At 39.9% G+C, this 20,017-nt stretch overlaps 1 protein-coding gene across 3 annotated transcripts in view; it reads left to right on the top strand.

Moving 5' to 3' along the window:
* Nucleotides 1-20,017, top strand: part of KAT6B (lysine acetyltransferase 6B) — a 208,415-nt gene that overhangs the window by 93,389 nt on the left and 95,009 nt on the right. The gene's annotated exons all lie outside the window — the stretch shown is intronic.

Genomic DNA, 20,017 nt, shown 5'->3' with positions numbered 1-20,017 from the left:
TTTCCAACTGCCATTTTCCAACTGCCATTTTCCAACTGCCATTTTCCAACTGCCATTTTCCAACTGCCATTTTCCAACTGCCATTTTCCAACTGTCATTTTCCAACTGCCATTTTCCAACTGCCATTTTCCAACTGTCAAAAAATAACTGTCATTTTCCAACTGTCATTTTCCAACTGTCATTTTCCAACTGTCATTTTCCAACTGTCATTTTCCAACTGCCATTTTCCAACTGCCATTTTCCAACTGCCATTTTCCAACTGCCATTTTCCAACTGCCAAAAAATAACTGCCATTTTCCAACTGTCATTTTCCAACTGTCATTTTCCAACTGTCATTTTCCAACTGTCATTTTCCAACTGTCATTTTCCAACTGTCATTTTCCAACTGTCATTTTCCAACTGTCATTTTCCAACTGTCAAAAAATAACTGCCATTTTCCAACTGCCATTTTCCAACTGCCATTTTCCAACTGCCATTTTCCAACTGTCATTTTCCAACTGCCATTTTCCAACTGCCAAAAAATAACTGTCATTTTCCAACTGTCATTTTCCAACTGTCATTTTCCAACTGTCATTTTCCAACTGTCATTTTCCAACTGTCATTTTCCAACTGTCATTTTCCAACTGTCAAAAAATAACTGCCATTTTCCAACTGCCATTTTCCAACTGCCATTTTCCAACTGCCATTTTCCAACTGCCATTTTCCAACTGTCATTTTCCAACTGCCATTTTCCAACTGCCAAAAAATAACTGCCATTTTCCAACTGTCATTTTCCAACTGTCATTTTCCAACTGTCATTTTCCAACTGTCATTTTCCAACTGTCAAAAAATAACTGCCATTTTCCAACTGCCATTTTCCAACTGCCATTTTCCAACTGCCATTTTCCAACTGCCATTTTCCAACTGTCATTTTCCAACTGTCATTTTCCAACTGTCATTTTCCAACTGTCATTTTCCAACTGTCATTTTCCAACTGTCAAAAAATAACTGCCATTTTCCAACTGTCATTTTCCAACTGCCATTTTCCAACTGCCATTTTCCAACTGCCATTTTCCAACTGCCATTTTCCAACTGCCATTTTCCAACTGCCATTTTCCAACTGCCATTTTCCAACTGCCATTTTCCAACTGTCATTTTCCAACTGTCATTTTCCAACTGTCAAAAAATAACTGCCATTTTCCAACTGCCATTTTCCAACTGCCATTTTCCAACTGCCATTTTCCAACTGCCATTTTCCAACTGCCATTTTCCAACTGTCATTTTCCAACTGTCATTTTCCAACTGTCAAAAAATAACTGCCATTTTCCAACTGTCATTTTCCAACTGTCATTTTCCAACTGTCATTTTCCAACTGTCATTTTCCAACTGTCATTTTCCAACTGCCATTTTCCAACTGTCATTTTCCAACTGCCATTTTCCAACTGTCATTTTCCAACTGTCAAAAAATAACTGCCATTTTCCAACTGCCATTTTCCAACTGCCATTTTCCAACTGCCATTTTCCAACTGCCATTTTCCAACTGTCATTTTCCAACTGTCATTTTCCAACTGTCAAAAAATAACTGTCATTTTCCAACTGTCATTTTCCAACTGTCATTTTCCAACTGTCATTTTCCAACTGTCATTTTCCAACTGTCATTTTCCAACTGTCAAAAAATAACTGCCATTTTCCAACTGTCATTTTCCAACTGTCATTTTCCAACTGCCATTTTCCAACTGCCGTTTTCCAACTGTCAAAAAATAACTGTCATTTTCCAACTGCCATTTTCCAACTGCCATTTTCCAACTGTCATTTTCCAACTGTCATTTTCCAACTGTCATTTTCCAACTGCCAAAAAATAACTGCCATTTTCCAACTGCCATTTTCCAACTGTCATTTTCCAACTGTCATTTTCCAACTGTCATTTTCCAACTGTCATTTTCCAACTGCCAAAAAATAACTCATTTTCCAACTGTCATTTTCCAACTGTCATTTTCCAACTGTCATTTTCCAACTGTCATTTTCCAACTGTCATTTTCCAACTGTCATTTTCCAACTGTCATTTTCCAACTGTCATTTTCCAACTGTCATTTTCCAACTGTCATTTTCCAACTGTCAAAAAATAACTGTCATTTTCCAACTGTCATTTTCCAACTGCCATTTTCCAACTGCCATTTTCCAACTGCCATTTTCCAACTGCCATTTTCCAACTGCCATTTTCCAACTGCCATTTTCCAACTGTCATTTTCCAACTGTCATTTTCCAACTGTCATTTTCCAACTGCCATTTTCCAACTGCCAAAAAATAACTGCCATTTTCCAACTGTCATTTTCCAACTGTCATTTTCCAACTGTCATTTTCCAACTGCCATTTTCCAACTGTCAAAAAATAACTGCCATTTTCCAACTGCCATTTTCCAACTGCCATTTTCCAACTGTCATTTTCCAACTGTCATTTTCCAACTGTCAAAAAATAACTGCCATTTTCCAACTGTCATTTTCCATCTGTCATTTTCCATCTGTCATTTTCCAGCTGTCATTTTCCAACTGTCATTTTCCAACTGTCATTTTCCAACTGTCATTTTCCAACTGTCATTTTCCAACTGTCATTTTCCAACTGTCATTTTCCAACTGCCATTTTCCAACTGCCATTTTCCAACTGCCATTTTCCAACTGTCATTTTCCAACTGCCATTTTCCAACTGTCATTTTCCAACTGTCATTTTCCAACTGCCATTTTCCAACTGCCATTTTCCAACTGCCATTTTCCAACTGCCATTTTCCAACTGCCAAAAAATAACTGCCATTTTCCAACTGCCATTTTCCAACTGCCATTTTCCAACTGCCATTTTCCAACTGTCATTTTCCAACTGTCATTTTCCAACTGTCATTTTCCAACTGTCAAAAAATAACTGCCATTTTCCAACTGCCATTTTCCAACTGCCATTTTCCAACTGCCATTTTCCAACTGCCATTTTCCAACTGCCATTTTCCAACTGCCATTTTCCAACTGTCATTTTCCAACTGTCATTTTCCAACTGTCATTTTCCAACTGTCAAAAAATAACTGCCATTTTCCAACTGCCATTTTCCAACTGCCATTTTCCAACTGCCATTTTCCAACTGCCATTTTCCAACTGCCATTTTCCAACTGCCAAAAAATAACTGCCATTTTCCAACTGTCATTTTCCAACTGTCATTTTCCAACTGTCATTTTCCAACTGTCATTTTCCAACTGTCATTTTCCAACTGCCATTTTCCAACTGCCATTTTCCAACTGTCAAAAAATAACTGCCATTTTCCAACTGTCATTTTCCAACTGTCATTTTCCAACTGCCAAAAAATAACTGCCATTTTCCAACTGCCATTTTCCAACTGCCATTTTCCAACTGTCAAAAAATAACTGCCATTTTCCAACTGTCATTTTCCAACTGTCATTTTCCAACTGTCATTTTCCAACTGTCATTTTCCAACTGTCATTTTCCAACTGTCATTTTCCAACTGTCATTTTCCAACTGTCATTTTCCAACTGTCAAAAAATAACTGCCATTTTCCAACTGCCATTTTCCAACTGTCATTTTCCAACTGCCATTTTCCAACTGCCATTTTCCAACTGCCATTTTCCAACTGTCAAAAAATAACTGCCATTTTCCAACTGTCATTTTCCAACTGTCATTTTCCAACTGTCATTTTCCAACTGTCATTCTCCAACTGTCATTCTCCAACTGTCATTCTCCAACTGTCATTCTCCAACTGTCATTCTCCAACTGTCATTTTCCAACTGTCATTTTCCAACTGTCAAAAAATAACTGCCATTTTCCAACTGCCATTTTCCAACTGCCATTTTCCAACTGCCATTTTCCAACTGTCAAAAAATAACTGCCATTTTCCAACTGCCATTTTCCAACTGCCATTTTCCAACTGCCATTTTCCAACTGCCATTTTCCAACTGCCATTTTCCAACTGCCATTTTCCAACTGCCATTTTCCAACTGCCATTTTCCAACTGTCATTTTCCAACTGTCATTTTCCAACTGTCAAAAAATAACTGCCATTTTCCAACTGCCATTTTCCAACTGCCATTTTCCAACTGTCATTTTCCAACTGTCATTTTCCAACTGTCATTTTCCAACTGTCATTTTCCAACTGTCATTTTCCAACTGTCATTTTCCAACTGTCAAAAAATAACTGCCATTGTCCAACTGCCATTGTCCAACTGCCATTGTCCAACTGCCATTGTCCAACTGCCATTGTCCAACTGCCATTGTCCAACTGCCATTGTCCAACTGCCATTGTCCAACTGCCATTGTCCAACTGCCATTGTCCAACTGCCATTGTCCAACTGCCATTGTCCAACTGTCATTTTCCAACTGTCATTTTCCAACTGTCATTTTCCAACTGTCAAAAAATAACTGTCATTTTCCAACTGTCATTTTCCAACTGTCATTTTCCAACTGTCATTTTCCAACTGTCATTTTCCAACTGTCATTTTCCAACTGTCAAAAAATAACTGCCATTTTCCAACTGTCATTTTCCAACTGTCATTTTCCAACTGCCAAAAAATAACTGCCATTTTCCAACTGCCATTTTCCAACTGCCATTTTCCAACTGCCATTTTCCAACTGCCATTTTCCAACTGCCATTTTCCAACTGCCATTTTCCAACTGTCATTTTCCAACTGTCAAAAAATAACTGCCATTTTCCAACTGTCATTTTCCAACTGTCATTTTCCAACTGCCATTTTCCAACTGCCATTTTCCAACTGCCAAAAAATAACTGTCATTTTCCAACTGTCATTTTCCAACTGTCATTTTCCAACTGCCATTTTCCAACTGTCATTTTCCAACTGTCATTTTCCAACTGCCAAAAAATAACTGCCATTTTCCAACTGCCAAAAAATAACTGCCATTTTCCAACTGCCATTTTCCAACTGCCATTTTCCTACTGCCATTTTCCAACTGCCATTTTCCAACTGCCATTTTCCAACTGTCAAAAAATAACTGCCATTTTCCAACTGTCAAAAAATAACTGCCATTTTCCAACTGCCAAAAAATAACTGCCATTTTCCAACTGCCAAAAAATAACTGCCATTTTCCAACTGCCAAAAAATAACTGCCATTTTCTAACTGCCATTTTCCAACTGCCAAAAAATAACTGCCATTTTCCAACTGCCATTTTCCAACTGCCAAAAAATAACTGCCATTTTCCAACTGCCATTTTCCAACTGTCAAAAAATAACTGCCATTTTCCAACTGCCATTTTCCAACTGCCATTTTCCAACTGCCAAAAAATAACTGCCATTTTCCAACTGCCATTTTCCAACTGTCAAAAAATAACTGCCATTTTCCAACTGCCAAAAAATAACTGCCATTTTCCAACTGCCAAAAAATAACTGCCATTTTCCAACTGCCAAAAAATAACTGCCATTTTCCAACTGCCATTTTCCAACTGCCAAAAAATAACTGCCATTTTCCAACTGCCAAAAAATAACTGCCATTTTCCAACTGCCAAAAAATAACTGCCATTTTCCAACTGCCATTTTCCAACTGCCATTTTCCAACTGCCATTTTCCAACTGTCTAAAAATAACTGCCATTTTTTTCAGAAAATGACAGTTGGAAAATGATTTTTGTCATTCTATAGAAAGCAATGATAATCTCAATTTTAAACATTACAACTGAGCTTGTAGAGTATGTCTGCTAAGGCATCCTTTTTCAACCAGGGTGCCTAGACACCCTGGGGTGCCTTCAGGTTTCTTCAGGGGTGCCTTGGCAAAATGCCTAACAATTGCCCAAAAATTGCACACAAGCCAACAAGTGGATTTAGTTACACAAAGGCACAAGTTTTCATTGTGCACCATTACAACCTTCTAGCTGCCAACGAGGACATAAAAAAACCAATCATGTCATCAGTTGGTAAGAAGTTCATCAGCACCTGCACAGCATCCTTGTTTGGCCCTCCCTTGCCCCTTTCCATAAGCTCAGAGAAATAAACTGAGGAAGAGGAGAAACAATGGAATACTAGTCAGTACCAGTGTGCAAAGTTGTATTTGCTTTGGTAGAATAAATCACCTCTAACGTAGTTTAGTTTTTTACATTTTGCAGTGGGTGCCTCGAAATTGTGCAGAATTGTAAAGTGTGCCTTGATTGAAAAAGGTTGAGAAACACTGTGCTAAGGATTTATGTGATGTCAAATGCTTCTGACTCCAAGTCACATGTTGCTTCTTATGTCTGCTAAGGATTTATTTGGAATGTTGAAGGTCCAGTTCACATCTCGGTTCCCATTGTACCCTATGGGCATTCTCTGTTGCATTGAGCCTTTGTCATTCTATAGAAAACAGATATAATCCCAAATTATTTTAATTTTACAATCTGCTACTCTACTGTGTTTGTACGGACCAAGATATTGATCACATACAGAACTATACTAGTGCCTCCTTTGTATAGTGTCCCCCAAAATGCAGAATTAGCAGGATCGGCCCCATTCGCTGCCAGCACTAGCGTTTAGCCCCTCCGCTGTTTTCCATGGAAGATTTGTATCAATTGATTGGGGGCCAAAGCAATTTATACGCAACAATATATGGCTGCCCACCCAAATTCAGCTCTTTCCAGATAGTTCGTATGGAATTCACAGTTTCTGAATTTAAAACTCTTTTGGGTCTAATTCTCAACATGGGCATTACAGAGAAGAATGAATTGCAGTCATAATGGTCCACAGAGCCAATTCATCATATGCCCGTGTTCTCTGCTGTTACATATATACTCAACATGGACCAGCAATGTACTGGTACTTTGCTGAACTTTGAGTGGTTACACCAGGATGATGATGCTACAGGCATCATTCTGGTACCGTTTTTTTCAGCTGGTGGTCAGCTTTCATGTAAAAGCAATCCTAGTGGCCAATTAGCTGCTGAATTGTTTTTACGAGCAGCAGGAAGGGACATCTCCCCCCCCCCCCCCCCCCCCTCCTGCTTCCTTTCAGTTTTCTTGGGCTCTCCTGTCCCACAGGGGAATCCGAGAATGCAGTCAGCAGTTCCTCAGGCTGACCATAGTGCTGGTCAGAGACCAGAATGGTTCCAATCATCTCTATAGTCTAAGAGATCGGAAGCTACAAGCATTTCATCACTTCAGTTTCACAGGATATAAACAGCGCCATTTGTAAATTGGGAAAGTATCTGATCACACCGATCTTGGTTTGATTAGATAATGTAAGAGCAGAGGAGATATCCAGAGTCTGATGGACCCCAGATTTCTCAATAAAGAATCTATGACAATGAAGTTATAGGGGATATTTACATTCCCCTTGATAGCATTAAAAGTGATAAAAAAAAAATTAAAGGAACAATGTAAAAATAATTTAAAAAATCAAAGTAACTTAAAAAAAAAAAAATGCACCCTTCCCTCCCGGCGCACCTGCAGGCACGAACATTGACCCTGTGCCAGTATGTGAACAGCGGTTGCACCGTGCATGTGGGGTATCGCCGCGAACGCCTGATCAAGGGCAGTAATTCTAACACTACAGCTCCTCTGTAAATCTAAAATGGTAGCTTGTAAAGGCTTTTAAAGCATTGCCTATGGATATTAACAATGTATGCAGTTTGTTGCCATTGCACAGGGCATGCGCAGTTTTAAAGCATATCATGTTTGGTATCTATATACTCGGCATACCATCATCTTTTATATTTTGAGAAGCAACCCCTCCAAATGACCCCTTTTTGGAAGTAGACACTGCAAGGTATTTGCCAAGAGGCATGGTGAGGGTTTTGTAGATCTCTTTTGTTGCCACATGTTTTTGGAAAACGAAGAAAGGAAACAAAACATTTTTTTTTCTTTTTCAAAACCCTGTGAGAAAAATGATATCTGTAAAATACTCACCATGCCTCACATTCCTTGGGGTGTCTAGTTTCCAAATAGGGATCATTTGGGGGGAGGGGGGTATTGGTGCTATCCTGGTATTTTACAGTCTCTGAAACTGTGATAGGTAGTGGGGAAGTGATATGAGGAAATATGCCCTTTGAAAGCCTGGAGGTGGTGATTGGATTTTGGGAGCTTGTATGTAGCTAGTCTGCCAAAAAGTCTCTCACATGTGGTATCCCCATACTCGGGAGAAGTAGCAGAATGTGTTTTGGGGTGTTATTCCACATATACCCATGGCATGCATGAGCAATATATCATTAACTGGACAACTTTGTGTAAAAAAAAAAAAAAAACTCATATTCAAAAAATTTGGGGCAAAAAATAATGTTCCATGGACTCAACACGCCTCTCTGCAAAATCCTTGAGGTGTCTACTGTCCAAAAAGGGGTCATTTGGGGGGGGGGGGAGTTTGTAGTGTCCTGGCATTTTAACAACTCAAGAAATGTGATAGGCAGTCAGAAAGTAAAAGCTACGTAAATTCCAATATATATACACCATAGTTTATAGACGCTATAACTTTCACACAAACCAATTAATATACATGTATTGAGATTTTTTTTTTTACTAAAGACATGTAGCAGAATACATTTTGGCCTAAATTTATGACTAACTTTGAGTTTATTGGATATTTTTTAGAACCAAAAGGGAAAAATATCATTTTAATTTTACATTTCTGGATTTTTTTGTTTATAGCTTAAAAAATAAAAACTGCAGATGTGATCATATACCACAAAAAGAAAGCTCTATTTGTGTGAAAAAAAGGACATAAATTTCGTTTGGGTACAGCATTGCACGACCACACAATTACTAGTTGAAATAGCGCCGTGCCGAACAGCAAAAAATGGCCTGGTCATGAAGGGAGGTAAATCCTCTGGAGAGCAAGTGGTTAAAGAAAAAAAAAAATTACCTTTACAATCACCTAGTTCTATCGTTCCCTCTGTGAAACTATACAGCTGTTAAGAGTTACCAATAGCATCTTTGTTGCTTATGTTACCTCTGCTGCTCTTACCCATTCACTGACTTCTGGTGAATGTCCTTTTCTAGGCTGTGGATGGGTTTGTTCATCTTTCCTCGACCTATCCAACAAAACTCCCATGCATTCCAGAGAATTCATTGTGGTAAAAAAAAAAAACCTTAGTCTTTACAACCACTCTAGTGGTGTTTTAAGTTGTATTCATAGTTTTGGGCGATACCTAGATACCCAGGCCAAATTGAGCAGTGCCAGTTTGCATCAGTCAATATGCCTACCTAAATAATTTTAAGAACTTGACTTTTATTTGAAATGCTGGTTTAATATATACCCTGCTCCATATTTTTTTTGTTGTTATAAGTTGATAATGGAAAAATGTGGAATTTAAATGTTCACTCAGTGGTTCATAATAATAATGTAATGTATGTTTTTACAGTTTTTGTATAGCACTTTAGAAACCGCAGCCTGCAGTATGGGTGCGCAACACAATGACAGATGATCTATCTTGCACTGACTTTTTTTTTTTGTAAATAAAGCCATGTGATTGCTATGAATGACTGTTAGTGCTCACGTGTTCAGAAACATGCTAATTGGTTTCTTGTCACTGTATGTAACAGCACAGATGTCTGATACAATATGGTCATGAGAATAGCAGCCACCACTGAAGTCAGCTGCTAATTCTGCCATAAGGTTGTTTATTTGAGTATCCTCGGAAGGGGAAATTGTGCTGAGACTCTTTAATAATCGATATTTTGCATCAGGTATAAAACTAACAGGGTATAGTGAGCGCTTGGAGATGAGAAAGCTTCTAGCACTGAAAAGGTGAACAACCCAATGAAAAATAAATGGCAAAATGTGCAGCGCTCAAGAATACTAAATATAAATTGTATAATAGCAATTCTCAATTACAAAGTTCATGTGAATCACATAATACCATCATAAACCATATGTCATACAATGTTGGTAATGATAACATACAGTGGATATACAAAATCTACACACCCCTGTTAAAATGTCAGGTTTCTATGACGTAAAAAAATGAGACGGATAAATCATTTCAGAGCTTTTTCCACCTTTAATGTGACCTATAAACTGTACAACTCAGTTGAACAACAAACTGAAATCTTTTAGGTGGAGAGAAGTAAAAATAAAAAAACTAAAATATTATGGTTGCATAAGTGGGCACACCATTAAACTAATACTTTGTTGAAGCACTTTTTGACTTTATTCCAGCACTCAGTCTTTTTGGGTATGAGTCTATCAGCATGGCACATCTTGACTTGGCAATATTTGCCAACTTTTCCTTGCAAAAACACTCCAAATCTCTCAGATTGTGAGGGCATCTCCTATGCACAGCCCTCTTCAGATCACCCCACAGATTTTCGATCGGATTCAGGTCTGGGCTCTGGCTGGGCCATTCCAAAACGTTAATCTTCTTCTGGTGATGCCATTCCTTTGTTGATTTGGATGTATGCTTTGGGTTGTTGTCATGCTGAAAGACAAAGTTCCTCTCCATGTTCAGCTTTCTAGCAGAGGATTGAAGGTTTTATGCCAATATTGACTGGTATTTGGAACTGTTCATAATTCCCTCTACCTTGGCTAAGGCCCCAGTTCCAGCTGAAGAAAAACAGTCCCAAAGCATGATGACTGCCACCACTATGCTTCACTGTGGGTATGGTGTTCTTTTGGTGATGTGCAATTTTTATTTTTTTTTTTTGCGCCAAACATTTCTTTTGGAATTATGGCCATAAACCTTGGTTTCATCAGATTATAACACATTTTCCTACATGCTTCTGGGAGACTTCAGATGTGTTTATGCAAAATTTAGCTGGGCTTGGATTTTTTTCTTCGTAAGAAAAAGCTTCCGTCTTGCCACTCTACCCCACAGCCCAGACATATGAAGAATACGGGAGATTGTTGTCATATGTGCCACACAGCCAGTACTTGCCGGATATTCCTGCAGCTTTTTTATTGTTGCTGTAGGCCTCTTGGCAGCCTCCCAGACCAGTATTCTTCTCATCTTTTCATCAATTTTGGAGGGACATCCAGTTCTTGGTAATGTCACTGTTGAGCCATATTTTCTCCCCTTGATGACTGTCTTCACTGTGTTCCATGGTATATCTAATGCCTTGGAAATTCTTTTGTACCCTTATCCTGACTGATACCTTTTAACAATGAGATCCCTTTGATGCTTTGGAAGCTCTCTGGCTTTTTCTGTAGGATGCAACTAAGAAAATGTCAGGGAAGACCTACTAGAACAGCTGAACTTTTTGGGGGGTTAATCAGAGACACTTTAAATGATGGCAGGTTTGTAATGACTCCTATTTAACATGATTTTGAATGTGATTGCTTAATTCTGAAAACAGCTACATCCGCAGTTATAAGAGGGTGTGCACACTTATGCAACCACATTATTTTATTTTTTTATGTTTAACCCCCCCCCCCCTTAAAATATTTCAGTTTGTTTTTCAACTGAGTTGTACAGTTTATAGGTCTCATTAAAGGTAAGAAAAGTTCTGAAATGATTTATCTTTATCTAATTTTTTATTGTCACAGAAACCTTTTACTAGGGAGTGTGTAGACTTTTTATGTCTTCTGTCCATCAAGGGAGGCAGGTTCCTTGGAGAACATGCGTGTGCACAAAACGCGTCAAGCAGGAGCCTACGTGCTGACGTCACGCTGCCGAGGCTGTGCATGGTTCCGTGGCCATTCATGTAAGTTCGGCTGCTTTGTTTTTTATGTACGCCACGTGGATTTCATCGCTATTTTAATAAAATACTACAGTATGCACTTTTCCTTGGGCTACGTGTGTGAGCTTTTTTATTAAGGCGCATCTTGGTAACTCCTGATGGAGTCCTCTAAGAGGAAGAAATGAAGGAGGCTATATCAGATCTTAATATCATTTTGGGCTTGCCAGAGTTCTGGTGAGTGCATAGGGATGAGGTTCTCATGGAAGAGGTGTCAACACTGGATTGATGGCACTGGTTTTTGCGTTTAATAGTCAATGGACTTTATTATTCATCAGACACTTTGCACTTTTCACTTTTTGTTGTTTATTGATGTACAGTTAGTTCCATATATATTTGGACACAGGCACAATTTTTGTTTTTTTTCAGGTATTTACCAAAACATATTCAAGCTATAGTTTTATAAAGAGTATCCATCCCCCCTTTTTCAAGGGACCAAAAGTAATTGGACAATTGAATCAAAAACTGATTCATGGCCAGGTGTGGGCTACTCCTTCGTTATTTCTTCATCAATTAAGCAGGTAAAAGGTCTGGAGTTACTTCTAAGTGTGGTATTTGCATTTGGAATCTATTCCTGTGAACCTACATCATGCTTTCAAAGGAGCTGTCCATGCATGTGAAACAGGCTTCAAAAATGAAACAAATCCGTCAAAGAGATCGCAACATTAGGAGTGGCCAAATCAACAGTTTTGTACATTCTGCGGAAAGAAGAACGCACTGGTGAGTTCAGCAACATAAAAAAAAGCATGGATGTCCACGGAAGACAACAGTGGTGGATGATTGCAAGATCCTCTCTACGGTAAAGAAAAACCCATTCACAACATCCAGACAAGTGAAGGACACTCTCCAGGAGTTGGGCGTATCATTGTCAAAGTGTACAATCAAGAGAAGACTTCATGAGAGCAAATACAGGGGGTTCACCACAAGGTACAAACCATTCATAAGACTAAAGAGCAGAAAAGCCAGATTAGACTTTGCCAAAAAGCATCTAAAAAAGCCAGACCAGGTCTGGAAAAGCATTCTTTGGACAGATGAAACTAAGGTTAATCTGTACCAGAATGACGAGAAGAAAAAAGCGTGGAGAAGCTTTGAACAGCCCATGATCCAAAGCCCTCAACGTCATCTGTAAAACATGGTGGAGGCTGTGTGATGGCATGGGCATGCATGGCTTCCAGTGGCACTGGGTCATTGGTATTGATGATGTGACAGAAGCAGCCGGATGAATAAACATTTTATTTATGATTATATTCATTTGTCCAATTACATTTGAGCCCTTGAAAACGGAGGGACTATGTATAAAAAAATAGTTGCAGTTCCTAAAATTTGTACTTGATATTTATGTTCAACCCTTAAATTAAAGCTGAAAGTCTGCACTTCATATTCATTTGGATTGTTTCATTTTAATTTATTCTGGTGGCATACAGAGCCAAAAGTATGAAAATTGTGCCTGTGTCCAAAATATATATGGACCTAACTTTATGATGTTATTACTAACATTGTATGTCATATGGTTTATAACAATATTATGTCATTCATATGAACTTCGTGATTGAGAATTGCTATTATACATTTTTATATTTAGTATTTTTCAGCGCTGCACATTTTGCTAGATATTTTACATCAGATCTCAACAAATCTCACACAGAACCGTGAGCCAGCTTTAACAGCCTAGGAGCTAGCACAACACAACCTTCATATTTTTTGTACATGTAGCTAAAAGATGTATAGTTAAGCAGTAGTACTTTTTTTTTTTTTTGACAAATTGACAATAAAAATACAGAACAGACCTTGTAGACTTTATTTTCCAGAAGAGCAGCTTTAAGCAACAGTAAACAGCGCCAAGTGTTCACATGGCCTGCTTGCATTTTGTTAGCTGCACTACTCTCAGTGCAGACAAGTCATGATCCTGGAGCTGACAAATGTCAGTTTGAGAACAGGGCGGGAGCATTTGGACATTGAGTTTATCCTAGCTTGCTAATATAGCCATTGTATGTGGGGAAGCAGGCTATTGCTGGGATTATCATTGGGTAAAGCAGGTACTGAATCAGAGCATAGCTAATGTGACAGTTGCCGCTGTTTGAGTAAGACTGACCTAGGTTTTTCACGTGTCTGCATAACATAGCTCAGTCTTTCTAGCACAGATCCCACTGTCAATATAGTCACATTGTCCTCTACCTTCTCATGCAGTGTCAGTTTCACCTAACGAGCCTTGGCTTTTCCGTGCCTACCTCCCCACAGGTTTTGACTTTTATTTGTCTAACATATTTTGTTACCGCTTGTTGTGCCTACTATTACCGGTTGTAGACACAATAGTTTGCCTTCCTCTGCTAAGCCACTTGTGCTCTTTGCTGCAGGGCACATTCTCCCCCTTACTTAGCTCTAGATGGTTAGCTCAAAGCACGTTGGGTAAAAAAAAAGCAAAATAAATTCATCTGAAAATCAACATGTGTGAGGGTATCTTTGATTTCCAAAGCCTTAATAACAACCATTTAATGAGTGGGATATTTGATCTATTATGTTTCACTTGGTTCCTGATTGATTTAACCTGCACTAACTTAATTTAACTTAATGAACTGATGTTTAGGAAGTCTTTAGCTTAATTATATCAATTCATTCAAATCCCAAGCTAGACACATGTTTATGGATTCTGTAGAGATTGTGTCTGTAGAAGTAAACTGTTCTAGCATTTCAGGAGTTAAGTCATAGGGTAGAAAACCAAACCTTTTATTCTTCCTTGTGCTCACAGTGGAGAGAGAGAACTCCACACGACTTTCATGGATCAGCTTCCTTCAGCATTAGCAGCTGATCCTCGCTCTGCCTCATTAAGATCAAATTATCCTTAATTAGCTCCTCCGATGTCCCACGTAATGTGCTGTGTTTAGAAGCAGCTTCAGAATAAGTCACTGTTCTACCGTCTAATCGTATGGGAGCAGTGCACTAATCTCTTCTGTCTGACTGCTCACTTCACAGGGGGTGCCTAACAGGCCTGACCCAAGATAGAACGAGTAAATCCAGTATCTGTATTTTGCTGAATTAAGATTCTGCAATTCCCTGAGCTGTTATTGAGCAAGAATGTTATACCTTCCTCGCAGTGCAATCCTTTTCATGTAGTTTTATTCCCTAGGGCTATAGCTAGCATTATGCAAACATTTGCTGTTGCTCATCCGAGGCCACTTATTTTACACTAGCCACATTTTCTAGCAGTCTTGTAGCATTTGTGTGTGATAAACTAGATCACATTTTATTTGCTGTACCATATAGCCGGATAGATGAAAGCATTGTAAAGATACTGTAATCAAAAATAGTAGATTATCATGCAGTGATGTATTTGGACATTAAGAAAATTCAGTCATTGCAGACTATATAGGGACACAAGTCAAGTTGAATGTTTATCAACTTCGTTGGATGCCGAGCATGAAGAGATTAACCGGGAAACGCATTTTAAGCCTATATTACAATTTGTATGGCAAGTATCTTTCTACGTCTCCATAAAAATCTAGCACTTTTCCCATATTTTAGGAGAGTTCTTATTGGCGTTGTAGATAATAAAACCGATGTAGCACCACTAGCTTTGGTACTGGAGAATTGCTTTGTGAGGGTTGATGGACAGTCATCCCTGGATCTTTTCTTTTAGATCGTTGTCCCGACTCTATTAAGGGGGCAGCTACAAAATTATGAAATGTTAACCTGGATATATAAAGTTTATTTTCTCTCGTTAACAAATTTGAGCATGGAACATAAGGGCTGGAGAAATTCCAGAAAAGAGATGGCCAAAGTTTGTAAGAAACTTCAACTGAGCCATTATCTCTGTTGTCATCAGAAACAAGCCTGATTACTTAGAAGTACCTGTTGATTCCTATATTTGACTAACTGGCTCTCGATATGCAGCGTAGTCCAGGTTTGTAATAGAATAGTGCCATGACATGCCATGTCCACCATAATTTCCTGACATTTCACACTGTATATCCTTTCTTGCTGGTGGAACTGCAGCAGATGCTGCCATACTTAGTAAAACTAAGCCAGGCCTGAACAAATCTCACCCACAAATAGGCGTCCACTTTAAAAAAAAAAACAAACAAACTGGGAGCCTACCTGACAACCCCCCCTTTGCCTGTATCCCCTATTAGTGGCTCTAGTCTTGGAATAAGCAATGGAAACTAAAAGCACTTGAGCCTGTGGCTTGGAGGAAGTGCCTGGGTCAGGTGGACAGCCTATCCGCTCGGGGATGATGTACAGTGGTGATGAATGGAGTTCAGCCTGTCAGTCAGATGCAGGGACCACGTGATCGCAGCGTCCTGGAAAGGGAGAGGTAATTGGCCATTTTATAGTCCTATAAAATGGCCAATTACCTCTCCCTTTCCAGGACTTGAGAAAGCACGTGTGTGAAACATGTCGTCCTGGTAATCGACCATACCAACCCCTGCTTGCGGCAGTATGTGGTTTTATGTTGCTTATTCCAATAAAGGTACTCCCCCTAGTATGGTTTTTATAATACTACCACCACAGTGCTGTTTTTTCTAGAAAGGTAATGGAACCCTGTCCTGAGAGAAATCTAAAGGCTGCTGGAGATGCTAGTTGCCTGACTGTCTCTGGCTTCAATGTTTTGAGGATCGTACCTGAAACAAGTATGGACTTATGTCAGAGTGAAGTTAGGGCATGTAATATGCGTTTCTTAGTTGTACGGATACAGGATCTCTTGCTTTTAAACATGGTTTATATGCAGCTACATTCAAGTGATGGGATACTGTCAAAAAGAAAACCACAGGGACACTCCCTATACAACACCTTCCACTATCAGCAACCATCAGTTTTGGCTACTGTCACTAGGTGATCGTTGTCTGCTCTCTACTGAAATAATCTTGCCTCTTTTATGTGGAGGTTTTTTTCTCTCTCAGTATTCTTCTATAAAGATTCCTGGCTGCACGATTGCCAGTGCTGCTCCTTGACTACCCCAAACAGGGACCCGAAAGTGATGTCACATCACTTCTGGATCAGGACAAGAAGGGGAGGGGAGCGGATGTGTCCACTCTCCTCCCTCCCCTCCACCAAATCCCGCGGCACCCACTGAACCAGTCCCGGAACAACAGATGGGCAGATGGGCTGGCACTGTGGTCTGTGTGGAAGCAATTTGGCAGCAGCCGCCCGATTTGCTTTCACCTGACAGGTGAGCCCTGTCCGCAGCAGGGCTAAAGGCAAAAATAAAACTATCTGCCCAGCGCCCGGAACTACATGTCCTGGGCAATAGGAAATGTATATGTATGTATGTATGTGTGTGTGTGTGTGTGTGTGTGTATATATGTGTGTATGTATGTATGTGTGTGTGTGTGTGTATATATATATATATATATATATATATATATATATATATATATATATATATATATATATATATATATTCTTTTTTTTTTTTTTTTTTGGTCTTCTGGTGCACTCTCCTGGTCAGGACCAGGTCTCCCTGCAATATATAGCACAGTACTCCTTGGATGGTTTCTTAGGTTGAACAGCCAGGCACAGAGGTATTCATTATTCCCTCTCAACATTGGCAAAGGGCTTTGGTGCCCTTGAGAGAAATTTAGTAGCAGATGTGGTAGATTATGCACTTGGAGAAGGAGTCAGGTGGCCTTTTTAGCTCAGGCTCAGATCCTTGCTCTAGGGACATGGGGTGGGGTTGTGGTAGCCTGTCTCCAAAGGGCCATAGTAGTCCACAGTTTTGGCTGCTAATTTCCTGCCTTTTCTGGGCACCCCACTGATCCTTCAGCTACCCTCCCTTCCTCCTACCTCTAGAGAGCAGTCTCCGGCACCATGCATGATTTTGAGTAGCATCTTGGTCCTTTTGGAAACCATAGATTGTAGGGGTCGCAATTGAGCCCCTTCAGTCTCCCCTCTTATTAGTCTCTGACCCATTGACACAGCATGCTTCTGTTTTTAGCCTGAGTTTGCTCACCCTAAGGTTTCCAGCATAGGTTGAAAAGGCGGAACATTACTGGAATCCGTGTGCGGTCATCCATCCATGCTCTTTTGTTATTAGCAGTATGAGCCAGACTGTCAGCTGATCGGTTCTGGGGCTTGCATTGTAAGTGGGCTAGCCTGAAGTGATGTTTGGTGCTTTTGGACCATTGCTAGCCTTTTTGACTGAGCATACTTTTGTTTAGTCTGAGTCTACTCTCTCGAAGGTCTCCAGTACGGGTTCCACAAAATTGTCTAAACCTGTTAAGACCTTCCCAGTCTGTTTTGCTCTTAGAGACTCCCTTGACAGTGACTGGCCTTGCTCTGAAAAAATACTTGCCCCTCTTGCTCATCACTATGCTGATGAGTAGGATTTTCTGCAGAAATGTACAGTCCCTGTGGTTGAATTCAGCCATTTTTAATACAATTCTGGTTGATAAGCAATTAGAGCTCCTCTTTAGGGCCCTCTTCTCTTTGGTGGGCCTTGTCATGCAACCTGCAGATGCCTCCCTGGACGTCTGCCAGACATTCGTTCACCGCTACCTGGAGCTTTTACCTGTGACCTTGAACAGTTTTGCAGATACTCTACATTATTTTCAGCATGAGCTTCCATTGCATCCATATGCAGAGTATTCTTTGGTACAAATACTGGTCAAAACAACATGATCACAGGAGATACTCCTTTTTGTTTTTGTTTTGTTTTTTTTCCCCCAGTAAAAGATGGCTTGCTCTCCAGCACATAGACCACCTACTCCATAATGCTAGAAAATGTTCCTTTCATCCCTCTCAGGTTTCCAGGTCCAGGTCTAACTCTGGAATACACTTTTATCAATAGACCAGAGCCTCCAAGCAATACTTGCATACTAGCACAATATGACATTATTATGCAGGGGATTTTTTTTTCTTTTTTTACTACCGCCTTAATGGCGTGGCTGTTGAAGTCCAGATGCTGGTGAGAGACAGAGGCCTATCAGAATCGGTCATCCATACCCTTTTGAAAGCTAGGAAGTCAAATTCTCACATAGTCTACCATCACACATGAAAGCCTATTTTGCTAAGTGCAAAACCAGGAAATTTCATCACAGGTAGTTCTCTGTGTGACGCATCCTGCCCTTTCTCCAGCCTGGTCTAGACCAGCATCTGGCCTTGTGTACCATTAAAGGGGAAAATCACAGCCTTGTCCATTCTGTTTGACCTCTCAACATTAAAGGCCTTTATGCAAGGCTTTGCGCACATTGTTTGCCCTTTTTATGTTCCCCTGGTTCTTTTGGCTCTTCAGAGATCATCCTTCTAACCCATTAGGGATATTCTTTTGTCTGACCTAATTTTCCAAGTGGCCTTTCTCATTGCTATCACCTCTGGGCACAGGGTCTATGAGCTGGCTACCTTATCCTGTAAAAAGCCTTTACTCATGTTACTTAAGGACAAGGTTGTCCTGAGGCCTAAAGCCTCATTTTTTCCCTAAGGTGGTTCTCTTCTTCCATCTCACCCAGGACATTGTCCTGTTTTCCTTATTCCCTGCTCAAGTGCTTCCCAAGGGAAATTTTCTCCACTGTATCCACGAGATGCACACAAGTTTACCTACAGCCTGCTTTCGGCAATCAGTTTTCTCCTTATGTTTCTTGAAGAAGGTTCTTGCAGGTTGTGCTTCCTGCTTCTTGTTCCACCATTCCTAGGTGGATGAGACAATCGATCATTCCAGCCTATGGTGTGATGGACAGGGTTCCCCCATCTCTGTTCAGGAGCACTCTGCCAGATCAAGAGTGCTCCTGTTCTTCTGTTTCCATGTTTATGCTTTGCCAGGTGGATGTTCATGCTTTTTCGAATGCCAGTTTCAAGCACAAGATGCTGCAAGCTGTTCTCTGATTACTGTCAAGCCCTTCTTGACTATTTGTTAAATGGACCTGTTGGTGTACGTTTGCCATGTTTCCCACCCCTAAGATGGAGAACAGTTGTTCATAATGACGCAGAGAAATGTAGGGTTTATTGACACTTTAATATAGATTTCCTTTTGCTGACTGCCAACTTTACATTCCCTAGCTACCTACTGTTTTTTTTATTTATCCCAACAAAGCTACACTACATATTACAGATTAAATTCAAACCAAAGGATCCGTATCTTCTAAATTAAGCAATATATACAGTACATCTATTGATATATCACCTGCCTCAATCTTTGAGGTGCTTTATTAGCTATCCGATTCCAATCTGGAGCAAACCGCAATTATGTCATTTGCAGCCATACTTCCTACCAGTCTTTCCCTAGCTACTTGCTGTATCTTGCATGCATCACACCTGTGTTACACTGGAGGCTATACAATTTATAGTAAACCCACCAGGCATGTGGCAGTACCATCTATCTCTTTGTTTGAAGTGTAATTCCAGCTTTGTTCTTGACATAGGAATGAGATGCACAGGAGAGATCTCAGGAGGTGGGTCAGCTACCTTTTCCTTGCCAGCCTGA

Source organism: Staurois parvus, unplaced genomic scaffold, assembly GCF_062004578.1.
Source record: "Staurois parvus isolate SC_StPar_1 unplaced genomic scaffold, SC_StPar_1.0 ptg000291l, whole genome shotgun sequence".
Taxonomy (NCBI): Eukaryota; Metazoa; Chordata; class Amphibia; order Anura; family Ranidae; genus Staurois; species Staurois parvus.
Note: the sequence above shows the minus strand (reverse complement) of the source record. Positions and strands in the feature narration are given on the sequence as shown.